This window comes from Neophocaena asiaeorientalis, unplaced genomic scaffold (genome assembly GCF_003031525.2).
Source record: "Neophocaena asiaeorientalis asiaeorientalis breed wild unplaced genomic scaffold, Neophocaena_asiaeorientalis_V1.1 scaffold305, whole genome shotgun sequence".
Lineage (NCBI taxonomy): Eukaryota > Metazoa > Chordata > Mammalia > Artiodactyla > Phocoenidae > Neophocaena > Neophocaena asiaeorientalis.
The window spans coordinates 63,898-81,100 of NW_020176570.1; the positions used below are offsets into that span (position 1 = coordinate 63,898).

The 17,203-nt window shown below is 40.1% G+C and overlaps 1 long non-coding RNA gene across 1 annotated transcript in view; it reads left to right on the forward strand.

Annotated features, from left to right (window-relative positions):
• The first annotated feature begins 1,257 nt into the window (after positions 1–1,257).
• LOC112391618 (uncharacterized) overlaps positions 1,258–17,203 on the forward strand; it is a 309,696-nt gene continuing 293,750 nt past the window's right edge. Inside the window, exons 1-3 of the long non-coding RNA XR_003001532.1 lie at positions 1,258–1,391; positions 4,036–4,088; positions 4,375–4,443. This is a non-coding gene — a long non-coding RNA (uncharacterized LOC112391618). The remainder of the gene's footprint in view (positions 1,392–4,035; positions 4,089–4,374; positions 4,444–17,203) is intronic.

Sequence of the window (17,203 nt, forward strand, 5' to 3'; positions counted from 1 at the left end):
ATGCATGTTGCCAGACAGAGGCAACAGCTGGTATAAAGGACCTGAGGCAGTAGAGTGGCTGGAATACTCCAGGGACCACAAGGAGGTCAGTGTGTCTAGAGTGAAATAAAGGATGAGGAAAGAAAGTCATAGGAAGTGAGGTCAGAGAGGTAAGGGAGTAGGCGAAGAACTATTCAGGTAGGTCCTTGTGGGACTCGGTAAGCACTTTGGCTTATGCTCTGAGTGCAATAGGGGCCATTGTAGACTTTTGATCATAGGGTGATATGATCTGATTTGTGTTTTAAAAGTATCTCTTGGGCTTCCTTGGTGGCGCAGTGGTTGAGAGTCCGCCTGCCGATGCAGGGGACACGGGTTCGTGCCCCAGTCCGGGAAGATCCCACATGCCGCGGAGCGGCTGGGCCCGTGAGCCACGGCCGCTGAACCTGCGCGTCCGGAGCCTGTGCTCCGCAACGGGAGGGGCCGGAACGGTGAGAGGCCCGCGTACCGCAAAAAACAACAACAACAACAAAAACCCAATTAGATTCCAAGTAACATACGCCATAAATAAGGATACTCCTCTCAGATGGCTAGATTAGAGGAATTTTGTAACACTTTAACATGGTTGATGGTTGTTTTCAATTTTTTCCTTCTCAAGGAAAACATAATTCAGGTCATTTGCGTGTCCCTGTGCCTTGTGTATAGTGATCAATAGTTATTAAATATATACAGCAGCAAATATAAATGACATAGGTTTTCCCCACCTGAGAGTATAGACATTTTTGTTTGTTTGTTTTGTTTTGTTTTATGCATGAAGATGCTCTGAATGGTTGCATAAGATAATACTTCTGGAAACACACAGGAAAAAAAATCTAAGTGTTGATTTGCGAATAAAATTAATGATTTGTCTTGATAATTTTATTTTAAATAAATCCCAGTAAACTGACCTGCTATTAAAACACAAAGTCTGTTAAAACTAGATGAGGTGTTTAATCTATACTTCTTTTTCTCAGCCAGAATAGATGTGGCAACTCTAGTTACTAGAAACTGAACATTTATCTTTGAAATAGTAACTTTTATGGTTTCATCTCTTTAGAGAAACTAATTATAGAAATTGGGTGTAAATATTTTAATCTTAGAAATCATTTTTCTGAAAAACTGCATGTATAATTATGTGAGTAATGAAAAACTAGCATGGTCAAATATTACAATTTTGCTTCTTTTATTTGATAAACGAACTTTCTTTTTAAATTTAGGAAATTTTTTTTTTCTAGAAACTGAATTTCTTTGATGCAATAGACATGTTCTTTAACTGTGCCAGTGAACACTCCCAAGAGAAAATGTGAAGTATCCTCACCATTTTCTGTGGCTGCTCTGTCTTCCTGTGTGGATCTGAACAGTGGGACCAATGAAAGGTAACATGCTGAGATGGCCTGCGATGCCTTCTGGAACAGAATAAACAATGATTGTCAAGATGGTGTGACTTTCATGGAGGGAAATAACCTGTATTGAACATGAGAAGCTCAGGCAGTGGGATAGAGTCCTTTTTAGGTTCATTTTTAATTTTTGACTTCATTGAAGATCACTTGCAGTCATCTCAGCAGTTCAGAGTCCCTGTATTGTGGTCATTTCGATGATCTTCAGGAAAGAGGACGTGCAGCACGCTATGGGTCCCTACACCCAGCTGAGTTGCTGCGTCAGCTGGAAATCCACAAGGGTCGGGTGGGTGTGTTGATCTGGGGGATCAGTTCTGTGTCTAACTAACCCAAGTACCCAGATTCACTGTTGTAAATTAGGTCCCCAGATTTCTGAGCCCCCTTAATCTTTGATCAACGTAGTTTTCTACAAAGAGAGTAAACTTTACTGTCTCTCATGCACCTCTAACTGAGCTCAGGTCCTCCTCCCCCTGCTTGTTACCTGCTCTACTTTCCCTGTCCTGAGTTTCAGTAAATGGCCTTGCCCTCTCCCTACTTGCCCAGGCCAGAGATCTTGGGGTCATTTCTGATGACTACTTCTCCATCACCCCTACATCCAACCCATTATCAAGTCCACCATTTATATGCTTTCCATCCCTTTAGTTACTTTCCCCTCAGGGTCCTTTTCCCCCTGCTCTTCTGCTGCACTCTTTTATTTATTTATTTACTTACTTACTTAATTCTGGCTGAGTTGGGTCTTTGTTCCTGTGCGCGGGTTTCCTCTAGTTGAGGTGAGCGGGGGGCTACTCTTCGTTGCGGTGCATGGGTTTCTCATTGTGGTGGCTTCTCTTGTTGCAGAGCACAGGCTCTAGGCACGCAGGCTTCAGTAGTTGTGGCACACGGGCTCAGTAGTTGTGGCTCAGGGGCTCTAGAGCACAGGCTCAGTAGTTGTGGTGCGTGGGCTAAGTTGCTCCGTGGCATGTGGGATCTTCCTTGTCCAGGGCTCGAACCCCTGCCCCCTGCATTGGCAGGGAGATTCTTAACCACTGCACCACCAGGGAAGTCCTTCTCCTGCACTCTTGAACTCCAGCAAGCCATTCATCACCCTGCTATTGAAACATTCTTTTAAAATCACACACCTGTTTGTGCCACTCACTCCTTTATTATGGCTTTTCACTGAGAGTTTAGCTTCAAATTCTTAACACAGCTTACCTACTGCTCAAGTCTCCAGCTCCCTGTGTAGCTACACTATCACCCTCCAGCCCCAGGTGAATCTCCCAGGCTCTCTGCTCCAAGCAGTACCTGATGGTTATCAATTCCTTAAATATGACAGATGACAGTTTCTCACTGCCTCCAGGCCTCCCTTTACCTGGAAATTATCAACCATTACTCCCTCCCCCTCAGCTTCACACACATACACTCTCAGCTTAAATAACTCCCATTTGCTATTTAGGGCTCAGCTTAAACATCATTTTCTTCAGGAAGGCCTTCTCTGATTCCTCAGACTGTTAGGCCCCCTAGTTATTAGCTCCTCTAGTCCCCAGTATTTGCACATTAGAACTTTCTGAATTGTGTTTGTGTATTTCGACTGTATCTTCTCCACTGACCTGTATACTCCATAAAGGGGAGTTCCTTTTCTTTTCACTGCTGTGGACCCAGTGCCTGGGGTTGTGCCTGACACATAGGAGGAACCAAAAAAACATCTTCTGCTTAATGCTGACACCCTGTATCTGGATGGTTTGCCAGCAAGTAGCAGCATTCCCAGACTCAAATGTCCCTTTAAAATACGGTTTGTAATTCTTTCACGTATTAGAAAGTTCAGAGTCAGGGCAGACTTCAGACTTGTTTTGATTTAGCAGCCCAAATGGGTCGTAAGTGACCTCTCCACTCTGCTTCCTATCTTGTGGGGCTTCTTCTTGGGTCACTTGCCATGTGTGGTTGTCAGATACTTCCCAGAGTCTGCCTCGCTGCTCAGCCAGGCTGAGAAGGAAGTGACCACAATCATGGACACTTTACAGGGAACCCAGGCTTGGGACCTCCAGAGCAGAAATAGCTCCAAATGTTGACCATGGCACACCCTGCCTCCTGTGCTGCTAATTCAGCTATGGTTTCAAAGACCGCCCCCCCCCCAAGATTCCATAAAAACTAGCACTTAGATGTTGTCCTTTATCTTTTAAATAAAGTGTTGACCATCACTTTCTCAGTTCAGTGAGGGCTTTCTCAGACCTCCTTTAACAAAAAACCCCAAAACAAAAAAACCCAAGCTAATAGATACAGAGAACAGATTTGTGGTTGCCAGAGGGGTCAGGGTGGGGGTGGGGGGGGATAGAGAATGGATGAAATAGGTGAAGGGGGGTCACAAAGTTCAAAATTCCCTGTTATCAAATAAATAATTCATGGAGATCATTTCACAGTACATACAAGTATCAAATCATTGTGTTGTATACCTGAAACCAATATAATATTGTATGTCAATTATACCTCAATAAAAATAATTAAAATTTGAAAAGTGAAAGAAAATGAGTGTGACAGCAAAATCACCCCTCAGGCTGCTCCCATTCTTCCCAAGGATTCAAATTCAAGCACTTTCGAGAAACTTCTCTTTTCAAGGAGAGCTATTAATGGACTGCTTGTTTATAAACAGGCCTCCTACACGTTGGAAAAGGGGAGACGGAGGAAAGAGACAGACCACTCCAGGTTGGTAGGCGGTAGGTTTAATTTAATAAGCAAGGGAACTTGCAAGACTTGTCTTGGACGGCTGCAACTGACTAGCTCTCTCGCCTCCCTGCTAGGTACTATAAAAGTTTATGAGGCCTTAATGAGGTGCAGCCACGTATTCAATCCAGATGGTGTCAATAACACCTTACCCTTTCAAGGCTGCGTCCTTGAAAACGGTTCCAGCTGTGGGAACTGTGGGCGGATATAGGTTGCAAGGGCAGGGGAGGGGGTGAGAAGTCTTTGACTGCCCAGATCTACTTTCCAGGTCAGCCGATGGTTAAGTCCCCTCCGTGACCTTCTCCGTCACTGGCCTGCTTCACCTTTCCTGAAAGAGGTACGGAGGCTTCCTGAATGTTTGGCTGCTCTAGACACTTAAAATACTATGGTGTGTTCGTTTTAGAATCATACGGAGATGCTTAGGTTCTAAATTGAAACAAGCAGTACTTAGCATTTATTTTCTCCTTTAGGTAAATTCAAAATACGTTGAATTTAAGTATACTGAGTTTAAGGGTCATGTTTTAAGTTAGAAGAGACTTAATGCTCTTCCAAGAGTCTGTTGGAACCAATAGTTAACGAACGTACAGATCCTTCGGCAAAACATTTAAATTAAAAAGTTGTATATGAGGTGAGAAAGGGGGGTCGGGAGATCTCAATAGTAAATCAGCAGTTGGCTTTAGGGATAAAAAAAGTGGCAAGTACTGTGTCTAAGACTTAATTCTCATTGAATGACTTACTCTCAGACAATAACATAGTCGAGTAAATGAAGATCCTTGCTTGGTGGATTATCGGAAAAAAATAAAGTATTCCTGGCCAGAAATATGGGAATCAGGTTCTGAATAGTTCTGAATATGTCTATAGTTAGAGCTCATTCTCTCTGACTTGTCAGTTTTTAAATTTTCCTGCTTATAACTCGATTAGACTGCATTTTCTTTTTTACCTGTGTTTATTCTGTTGTTTTTAAAACAATTCAGCGCTTTAAAGATATTAGGGAAATTTGTTTCTTCTCAAGTAAAAGTTTTCTCTCCGAGTGGGAGGAAGAGGCGGGGGTCACCGTGGGTATTCCCTGCTCTACTGATTTCTGAGTGAGAAGGCACCTGCCTCAGCTGACAGGCTGAAAACAAAGTAAACTGCTGGAGCTTTTTCTTTTGATGGCTCCCATTATGAAGTATTTCCCCACCTCATTTGCTGAGCATTGATTTCCACTGCAGATAGAAGATATCTGAGTGTGTCACTCTTTCCCTCTATTTGTCAACTTTTACTTTTTGTTTAATCAGGCAACCCCATGGGGGTGGAATCTTATTCATTGTTCCAAGTAGTGCATAATCAGGTAACTTGAGAATGTTTGCAGAGTCCTTGGTGATTAAAATAACTGGGGATCCTTAGCTGCAGATCTGATGGGTATTTTTCATGTTAGTTTTGCAGGTTGAGCTGTCTCCTCTTTGTGAGGTTGAAAGGTGGAGGTGCGGGGGAGAAGAGATGAGAAAATTGCTTTTTTATTTTCTGCTAACCTAGCCTTTAAAAGATAGCTGCAGAATGCCTGAGAGGGTATTCTGGCTTTGAAGTCTGTGCCTCTCCCCACATGCATACTCATTGATTCTGGGACTCATTGATTCAGCAGGTAGGACTGGCTGATTGGGGTAACTTCTTTGTTTATAGTTGCTCTTTGTATCCCCCTCCTGAAACTTCAACCTCAACAGCTGGGGCTGCATTTTCCCAATAGACAAGCTTCATTCTGTAGTGAAGAGTATTTGAGTACTTTTCCCTTCAGGTTGAAGGATAAAATGAAAGGATAAAAAAAGGCAAACCTGTTTCATTTAGTAGAGTACTATCCTTCTTTTACACTCGACACCCAAGCCTTGAAGACTGATAGGATAGAGTAAAATTGCTCTGTATAATTGAACAAAATTCATTCTGAAAAAGGTTAATAGCTTTTAAGAGAGAAATTGGTTTACATAGTTCATGTGCTCCTCCATTTTCACCCTAGCAATCAGAGTGTTATTTTAAAAACATAAATTAGATCACACCATTCACCTGTATTAAATCCTTCCATAACTTTCCAATGCTCTAAAGTTAAAAATCCACTCTTGCCTATGGCCTTCCTGACCGATATCTTCTGACCCCTTTTTACCTCCCCATGCTAGCTTCCTCAGCATCCACTATGTTTCAGCCAAACTGACCCCTTCATTTCCTGGAACCATCACCGTCTCTTACCTCAGGGCCCTTGCACACACCGTTTCTTCTACTTGAAATGCTTCTCCTGTGGACACTTTACACGGCTGTTTCTTTTCACCCTTTGGCTCTTAGGCTGTCTTCTCTTCCACAGCCACACTAATGAGGTCCCTCTATTATTTACTACTACTGCATCCTGTTCATGTACTTATCAATTTGCCTATTTGCTCGGGCATTGTCAGTCTCTCCCTATTGTACCACAAGGGCTATGCCTATTCATTTTTCTTTCTTTTTTTTTTGAGATGGACAGATGATCTAGAAGAAATAATTCATTATAGATTATTTATTTACATAAAACAAGGAGGAAAGATTTTAAATGTTCAGTATGATGACTTTGACAATTATGTATGCCCATGTAACCACCACTCATAGTAAGATGGTGTCTTTTCATTATCCATGAAAGTTCCCTCCATGCTCCTGTCTCGTTAGTTCTTCACCAAAGGTAACCATTTTCTGATCTACATGACTATTTTTTAGTAACATATTTTAGTTCAGTTTTGCCTATTCTTGGCCTTCTTTTAACGTAATTCTATGAGATTCATTCATGTTGCTACAGATATCAGTTCACTCCTTCTATTGCTGACTAACATTCTACTGTATGAAGATACTAAAAGTTGTTTCTCCATTTTCTTGTTGATGGCATGGAGTTCTTTCCAGATTTTGGAATAAGGCTGTTATGAACATTCTCGTACAAGTAATTTTATGCTCATATGTATTCGTTTCTCTTGGGCAAGTACCTCGAAGGGGAATTCCTGAGTCACAGGGTAGATGTATATTTAACCTTCTAAAAAGTGACCAAAAAGTTGTCCATGTTTTATTTACTAAAATATACCTGATTTCTATTTCAGGGCTTGACACACAGTAGCTATTTATTATCTCTTTGTTGAAGGATTTAATGTTCTTTTCCCTGTTCTGAATGCCTGAGAGCCATCTGTCAATTACTCAAGGATGGCATTTTTATTGAGGAATTATGACTCTAAGATGCATCTCAAATCGTTGTGATAAATAGACTTCAGCAAACACAATATGCAAGGGCAATTTTGAAATTAAGCCTCAGCCTTAGCATTTTGATTTGTTTTGCCTTTTTTCCCCTTCTTTTTTTTTTTTTTTTCAGTTGACCACTACTCCCTAAGCGGAAAATCATTCCTACGTTTTGCTACCATAAGTCAAGCCCTTATGTGGGTTGTGATTATGGTTTTTCCTCTCAAGAGGTCAGGGTACTTTCAAAGGAGAGCTCAGTCATTTAGCATCTGTTGGGAAACTGATGCCTAAAATAGTTTAGGGTCTTCAGAGGGTCAAGGGCAGAATTGAAGTTACAGCCCTCAGCTCTCTTTGTTCTTTATCAGGAACTCACTAAGAAAACTTGTTTCTTCTTCTCAATAACAGTGGGTCAGGCCAAGGTCCACATTTAGTGCGTGGAGAGAATGTGTGCTTCATTTAGAGTGAAATCTCAAGGAATCTCATGCCTGATTTGAAGTGACCCAAATAGGTTCACACTTCTCTCTCAGAACCTTTATTCCTTTGACTTTTCTGGAAGCTTGGGAAGTCTCTGGGAGGTTACATGAGTAGGTGAGTGAACCTGGGCTATTGGGGGGATGGGAGTGAGGATGGGAGAGGGAGGAACAGTATAGTGGGTGGGTGGCAATTACATTGATTTAAAAAATCAGATGCTGCTTTCAAGAGTAACTCCTTATAAGACAGAGCCTTTCTGCAGTTCATGAGTATTTGCATAACAGCTCATTAATGCTTGGGAGAACTGAATCACTGGAATGTCATGGGGGCAGTTTATTTCTATCAAGACTGGTGGAATCTTTCTGTGGTGGGCCTGGCCTGCTGAGCCCCCATAACATAACAACTTCCATCATCCGGTACAGAAGTGCCTTCGTTTCTGGCAGTTGATTAGAGCTTGTAGAGCTCGTGAACACTGACTCAGAATGCATCTAGAAGTTACATGAGGGAAGTAAAGTCCCTATTAAAAAAATCTTCCTTTCCCCAGGATAAGAGAGAACTCGGAAAATATCTAGATGGAAGGACTTAAAATATTTCTTCGAAACCATTTTTCATAATTCTCATCTTTCCTGCTTCAAAAAATGTTTTATGTCAACTTATAATTAAAAAAAGACCTTACAGCATAGGTCAGCTAAAACAGCACAGCAAACTATTTTAAGGGAAGGGAGGTAATTTTACACCAAAACTGGGATGATATTGTCAGTAAAATCAGATATTAAATTTGGTTCTGATCTTCTTAGCAGCCTTAGCAAAACAAGAACAACTAAAAAACAGACATAGTTCTTGTTATTTGATAAAGGGAATCATAAAAATCCATTTGGAGTATTTTTTTTTTTTTTTGGTATTGAATTCCTAAGAGAAATTAACTTAGTGGGTTTCTTTATAAAGGATAATGAATAAAGAAATGGGCATGTCTACAGAAATGTCCTGAGTAAATGTCTCTTACGTTCAAGATCCTTCAGAATCCAAGGGCATAATATTAAGTTGTGCTCACTTAAGGAACCTGTATGGAGTCCTAACCTAATATGTTTTGTTTAAAGATTATTTAATTTGACACAGAATTAGAGTATTGAGAGTTTATTGCTGGAGTTCTTACCTTTCTTATGCTATAGACCTATTTTTAAAGTACTGTTTTATATACATGAAATGAAGTACATAGGATTATAATGAAATCAATTATATTGAAGTACAGATTGATATGTTCAAAAAATAGTGATGCATTAATATTAAGTAACACAATATATCAGCAGGTCAACAAACTACTGTAGTTTAATATAGTGATGAATATAAACACTATTTCAACATTTGTGCAACTGTAATATGATAAGAAAAATCTGTGATCTCTATTAATAGTCACAGATACTGCTAATATTACTGTGGCTTATTTCCTACATTCATGAAAGATATGTTAAATACCAGTTCAAAGTTAGTGAAAATCAAGATGCATTTTTTTTTTCTCATCCAAGTTCATGAATCCCCTGTATTCTATCTACGGGCTCCTTGGGATCTAAGGACACCATGTTAATGACCGATGACTTAGAAGAATTGAAAATAGGGAAAGTACTCATCTTCATTTGTTTTTGTCAGGAGCTTAATAAGTCAATCCAAGATTGATTGAGTGACTTAAGTAAAGATATTCTTTGTAAATGAGGGGAGATCCATTATCTTTAGAAAATGAGAAACAAAGTTGATGTTATATTATGAAAGCATTTTTCAGTCTTCTGTTTGATTTTCTTTGATGTCTTTATTTTTAATTATTTCCTGAACAGCTCTTTAACAACAATGAAAACTATTTTATCTAATCTTCTTATATCCTGGCAAAAGATAGATGTTAGAATAAATAAAAGAATGAGTGAACAAATTTGTTCTTGATATTTTTGTTCTCTAGCTTCAATTCTTTCAGTAAATCTCTGAGCTGCTAACAAGTATTGTAATAAATAAAATGTATTAGATGGAATTTCCTTTCGTTTTACCTCTCAATTTATTGGCTTGTGGAGATTCCAAAGCTTTTATCAGTGGAAAAAGAAAGGAGAAATCATGGATCTGAAAGATAAGGAAGTTGTGTCATCAGTACCGGACTCATGGACAATTCTTGAATTTAAGAAGGACACCAACAAATGACAGTCTGGTACTCAGAAAATCAAGCAGAGTGAGGCCTTTTTTCTGCTTACCCTTTCTTCTTCACCCTTTCTTCTGCTTTTCCATGATTCATAGCTGAGAATGCAAAGACAGAGGGGAAGGAAACAAAGGGGAAAGCAGAAAGGGTGGTGAGAAGGAAGAGTGGGAGGAGAAAAAGGAAAGTAATCTCTATTTGTGCTGAACATTCACTGTCAAGCCATCATTCATGGACCACTTGGAGCTGTTTTGTGTATATCTGTGGAGTGGTGGGGTTTCTAGAATGGATTTTTGTAAAGTATGGACCAAGGACCATCTGTGGTATTTGTTTCAAGTACAGTCTTCTGGGCGTCTCTCCCAACCTACTCGTCAAAATCCCTGTGGGACTCAGGACTGTACATTTTAGCTAGCTTTCCAAGTGGTTCTAATGCCCCTTAAAGTTGGAGAACCACTGATTTTGATGAGAGAGCAAAACTTGCTTGACCTTTGCTAAGGCAAGGTAAATCTAATTCCATTCCCCCCACGCTAGAAAGAAAATCTGCTGTTTCACTCACAAATATACTTAATGCGCTGGAATTCAGGAATTTTAACATTTGGCCAAGCAATAGGTTAAATGTTTTCTTCCTTTCAGGCAATTATTAGCAAGGAAGCATGGTAGGCAGCACTCCTGAGTTAATTTGCAGGGGCCTCATGCTCTTCTCTTCAACTTAAAAGAAAGAGAATGGGTAGAAGCAAGCTCTCCTGCTCATCCTGAGTATGTGAGTGTGTTGGGGGAGCTTTTTATCCACGGCTATATGCCGTGTCATTTATGTTATCCAGAGAGAAAGAACTATAAAACCAACTCCCAAATAATTTATATTGGCTTTCAAAAAGCAAGGTCTCTATGATATTGCCTTTTATTTTGTCAGCAAAATTTACTTTGGCCATGGTAAAAATCCATTTTTCCATTTTATGAAGATGTTCTGTGAAGCTTGAGTTAAGCAGTCCAAAACAGTTTCACTCACCTAGATATTTTCTAGAGCACTTTTCCATGCTATTTTTCAGTCCATGATACTTCTGTTAATTCCCAGGTCATACCAAACTACACTGAAAGATCCCTCCCTATCCAGCCATCTCTCTAGTCATATTCCACACACCATGATCAGAAATGAAGCTTCCTTAAATGTAAACATAAAAGTAAAACAAAATTAGATAGATATGACTCTATTTGAACACGCAATGAAATTCATTAGATAGAGGTAAACTAAAAACCTCCCCCTAATAATAAAATAAAAATTTAAAAACACAACAGTAGACTTTGAAATTTTATTTTGAAGCCAAAATAATTGATGGCTTTAGAGTTCCTCTTTGGTCTCCCTTTTACCTACAAAGTCAACATTTAAAACCACACAGGGCTGAACTTTTTCACCACCATTCAGCTTATCTTCTAGACACGTGATATGAATTTGTCACATGAAAAGCGTTTCATTTGACATTTCAACAATTTAAAAACTGTCTATAGAGCATTTAATTCAGGCACTGACCATTTTCTTGGAACCATTGAGATTTAAAGGGATGAGGCCTAAATACTAGAGAAACCATCTGTTTCAGAATGATGATAATTCCTTTCTATCAGTCATCTGAATGGTCTGTTTTCCTGTTTTTACAGGTTAGACTCTTCGTCCTAAGAATTTGTCAATTTACATTATCCTTAAACCTTTGTCATTTTTTTGGACTTAATGTTGTAGCATCACTTCAAAGTATAGTGTCTTGAAGTATGACTTACCAATTTGACATTTGTAAACTGGCTGGAAGAGACTTTGAGAAGTATAACAGCATCCATCCTCTTACACACACTGCCTCAGTGATGATGCATAGATGGGTATCAGTTCATATTTTAATAGATCCCCAGAAACTGATCCCCAGAAACATCACTTCTAGTTGCTTATGTTATTTCATGATATTCAAGGTTTCTTTGATAAGTTCCTTCATTTATCAATTGCCTTTTAACCATGCAAAACTGAAGAAAGTCTGTCTTAAATGGCTGTTGACTGGCTTCCCCTTTTTTCTTATAATCTCCATAGACTGCCAGTTCTGCTCTGCTGATCTGGATTTGGTTGGTCTAGAATTGAAAGATTACTAAGGACAACTGCATATCAGTTCAGTGGATGATAACACTTAGATATTTTACACTTTTGTGGGAGAAGGCTGTGGAGGGAAGTTAGAAAGAGCAGTTTTATATTGCTGACCCAAATGTGGTTCCAGGGGCTGCTCTGTTGACCCGAACAAGGGAAGTGGTCTTCTCCTTTTTGTACTGGTTAGACTGTACTTGGAGCTCACATTTGTTTTAGTAAGTCCCATGTGGGAGTGTCCTGGACAAACTGGCATGTCCAGTGGAGAATGATCAGGATACATGATGAGATTTGGAACCCTTAGGTAGGTAGAGTGTTTAAAAGAACTAGAGGGTATAGCCTGGAGAAGAGTAGAGTAATGGGAGACATTATAGGCCTCTTCAAGTAACTAAAGGACTGTGATGTAAGAAGGTTTAGTTTTGCCCCCATGTAACCCCAGAAACAAAACTAAGGCTCACAAGGGGAAGTTGCAAGGAGTCAGATTTCTCTTCAGTGTAAGGAAGAATTTTTTTTAACCAGCTCGAAGTCTCTGTATACAGAATATTTTGCTTTGGGATGTAATAAGTTCCCCATCCCTGAGAGTATACAAGCACAAACAGGACAGAAATTAAGAGTTATGTTATAGAATAGACTCCAGCAAGGAAGGTTTGATCAGTTGACCTTAAGTTCTTTTCCAAACCTTCAGATTATATTTTAGGAAATTCAGTCTTGTAATCTGATTTATAGAAATTTGCCAAAACTGATAAAAAGAAGCAAGGCATGGTGGGAAAAAGGTGGGTTTAGGTTCTGCTCTTGGTCTTGAATATATTAGGGTTGTGACCATAGGCATGTCACTTTAACCTCTGGGTCTTCATTTCTTTAACTGGAAAATAAGGGTTTTGTGATTTTAAGGAGTCCACCCTTATCTTGCTCTTCTATTTGAGGTCTGCCTCCATAGTACCACTTCTTCATGGCTCATCTAGGGGCTTAGAGGCTCAGCAGTGACCTCTCCTGATGGACTCCTCTGTGTGACTCCAGGGAGACACCTGGGCAGTGCGTCTAAAACAAAATCCAGTTGCTACTTCACCAGAGTAGGGCTCTGGAAAGAGGTAGAGTCAGAACAGTCCTGAAGGTCATCTGGCAGACACGGACTACATCCAGGGTTTGTCGCAAAAGTTACAGTTAGAGTCAACTGACTTGCCCATGATTCAGCATTTGAACTTCTTAATATACTGCAGTAACTGTTCTTATAGAGTATCACTTAGCCTACTGAGGGTTAAGTTACTGATTTGTAGACTTTGGGATTTACTCCAGAGAGCCATATAAAAACCCCTAAGAGGCATTATTTCTTTCCCTCTTGGCATAAGCTGTGTTGGTGCCATTTAGAGCCTTATCTTTCATCTTCCTCCACTCATGCCTCTGCAGGGTTTCCTATCCTCGCCCCCTCTTCTCCCTCCCTGCGACCTGCTGTCACGTGGTGGAAAAATGCAGAGACTCGTCTTGTTTTGCCACTCTCTGGGGAAACCGATTCTAAAGTACAAACAGAAAACCAGATATAATGATTGAAAAAAATAGCTGAAATTATTTTGAATAGTCAGTAAGAAAACCATGTAGCAAAACCCACCTCAAAAGCCCAGTTGTCGGGGTATTCCTTTCAAATTCTATTAACTGGGGAGGCCATGTACAGGGAGGAGGCTATAGAGGTGGAGATCTTTACAGAAAGAAAAGGTCAGATTGGTAGTGAAAAAAAAGCAACTTGAATAACAAGTTTGAGAGAGTGAGACAGAGTATTTCCATCACAGAGAATGGAGAGTTTAGCTTCCAAGAGGCATATGTGACCTCTTATTGGCATTTTACTTTGTGAGAAGATACTTCTGGAATGTCTTTCTGGTGGATCCCACTGGAAAGTGTTTTGATGATCTTCCCTTCCACAGGCTTTTTTTTTTGGTACCACTGAAAAGGGTGATTTTATAGGTTTGGTTAAGTGGGCAAAGACCAATTTGAGCATAGTTGGGGGTGGGGACATTTGGGCATCTTTTCTAGGTGGAATCTGAGTGGAGACAGAAGTTCCAAACTGGCATCCCACAGGTGTTGCAATGATGCTGTGGGTTTGTCTGTGATCACCCTCTCACCCTCTGGGGAAGTGCACTCTGAGCAGTAGTGTGTTTACACGGCCACTGCCACAATGTTTTCTTTGACTCTGCTTTGCCCAGCAATGTCAATGACTAGACACAGAAATGACTGTGTCTAAGTATAGGAAACAATCAGAAATCCATAGTGAAGACACGTGATCAATTCCTGGGCTGGGAGTCATTCTAATATCTCACGTCTGAAACCAAATAGAACAATCTTATTTGCTCCTGTGAGCTCACATTATCAATCTAGTAACATCTTAGTCCAGTGAATGTGTGACTAGTTGAGGCTATTTAACAAAGTTCCATAGAAAGTGAGGATTGAGGAGAAGGACTAAGGAGGAGCTCCTAGCTAAAGCCAGAGGGGAAGAGGCGTTTTCCTCCCTTTGGAATGTTAGCATGTGAAAGCTGTAATTTGTGATTAGTAGCTAAGGTTTTCAGTTCACAAAGTTCTGGGTCAAATCTTCTTACAAACGGTATAATATTGGGCAATTTTCTAAGTCCCCATTTTCTTATTCTTAAAACAGGGATAATACTAGTACTTATGCAAATCAGTTAAGATGCCTTTGGTTGTGAATAATAGAAAACTCAAGGTAGTTTAAGGGAAATGTATTGGCCTGTGTATCTGTGAAGTCTTGAAGTATGTCAGCTTCAGGTGTGGTTTGGTCCAGATACAATTTCATTGGGCCTCTTGTTGTATTTCATTACAGTTCTCTTGCTGTGTCTTCCTTCTTGCATCAGCTGTGCCCTCAGGCTGTCTTACCTCAGGGGATCAACAGTGGTTGTGGCAGCTCTAGACCTTACATCCTCATATCCCACTATCTAAAAGAAGAGAGTTTCTCTTCTGGTAGTTCCCATGGAATGGAGAAGAACCTTTTTTCCAAAAAGCCCTCAACAGATGTCTCCTTATGTCTCAAAGGCCTGAATTAGCTCATGAATACACTCTGAACAATCACTGGGCAAAAGGGGTGGGATGATAGATATAAGAGTCACTTCTAGAGCTGAGGGTGAGGTCAAACCCACATCAACCACCACTCAAAGGCTGTAGCAGAGGCCATTCCCCAAAGGAAAATATGCCTATTGTTCCAGGAAAAGGGGAGAAAATGATTCTAGGATAGGCAACCAACAACAGTATCTAGATGGTGGTTGTAAAGGTCTTAGCAGATTTCCTGACCATTGGAAGGAATAGATAAATATAAGCAATGATTATTATGTTGGTGTCATACTAAAATCACTTCCTGCCTAGAAGTGCTGCCTCACCTTTTCTTCTTTCACCTGTAATGCCTGCCTCTCCTATTTAGCAAGATTAGAGAACTGGACTGCAGCTGTAGCTCTGTGTGTGGCTTGCTGGGTGGTCTCGGCCAAGTCACTCATTTCCTATTTGTCAGAAATGAATTTCAGATGAAATATGAACTGAGGTACCTTTCTAGAAATAAAGTGGCCTTTTTCTTTTTTTGCACCCCCCTCCCCAGGAAACCTTACATAAAGTTAGTCATGATTCGGGAACCCTGTCCCCCAGTTTCATGGTTTCATTTAAAGACAAAAGCCTTTAAAGTCAGACAGATCTGGATTTGAATTCCAGCTCTGCTAGTGCTATGATTGTGGGCAACTTTGTTCAAGCCTCAACCCCCTTTACTATACAAGGGAAGGAGTGGTAAATAATATCTGACTTTCAAGCTTGACTTACATAAATGTGATAGAGTTGGCTTCCCTGGTGTCGCAGTGGTTGAGAGTCCGCCTGCCGATGCAGGGGACATGGGTTCGTGCCCCTGTCCGGGAAGATCCCGCGTGCCGCGGAGCGGCTGGGCCCGTGAGCCATGGCCGCTGAGCCTGCGCGTCCGGAGCCTGTGCTCCGCAACGGGAGAGGCCACAACAGTGAGAGGCCCGCGTACCACAAAAAAGTAAAAAATAAAAAAAAAATAAATGTGATAGAATTGGAGTGAGGCACAAGTTAAAGTTTATACAGTGGTAGAATCAATAGAACAGTGACTTGTATTTAGAAATCTATGTTGATTTCATCTGCTCTCATTTTTAATGTCTATCACTTGTCTGATGACTACATACATTTCTCCTTCAGGGATAGTGAGAGATTAAATTGAGGGCTTTGAAAGTTAAATTAGGAGGATGTGCATGGATATATCATAATGTGAAGTCAGAGGGCACATTTCCCCCTCCCCTACCAGATTGATTCTATCTCATATAGGTCTGTTATAAATAATTTGTAAATATTCAATGAATTTCGTTATATCCATTCATGCTTTTCTTCTGTTTCTTTTCATTTTTTTTCTGCTCCTGCATACATGTTTGGCTTGCTGGTACTACCTAGTGGCAATCGCAGGTATTGCTTAAGCTTGATAGTGGCATTAGTTTTTTTTTTTTTAAACCATTTTATTAAGGTATGATTGACATATAAAAAGCTGTACATATTTAATGTATATAATCTGAGTTTGGAGAAACGTATATACTTACTTGTGATAGCATCACCACAATTAATGCCATAAAAATATCCAGCACTTCCAAAAGTTTCCTGTCTTCTTTATTTTTTTTTTATGATTAACAACATTTAACATAATATCTACCCTCTTAGCAAATTAAGTATACAATACAATGTTAATTAGGGGTACTGTGCTGTACAGCAGATCTCTAGGACTTATTCATCTTGCCTAACTGAAACTTTAACTGATACTTCCCCATTTTCTTCTCCCCGCCAACCCATGGCTCCCCACCACCATTCTACTTTCTGCTTCTATGAGTTTGACTATTTTAGATTCCTCTTGTAAGTGGGATCATGTGGTATTTTGTTCTTCTGTGTTTGGCTTATTTCACTTGGCATATTGTCCTCCAGGTTCATCCATGTTGTCACAAAATGACAGTATTTCCTTCTTAAGGCTGAATAATATTCCATTGTATGTAAAAGCCACAAGTTTTATTTATCCATCTGTCTATTCATCTGTCAATGAATGTTCAGGTTGCTTTCACATCTTGGCTATTGTGAATAATGCTACAGTGAACATGGGAA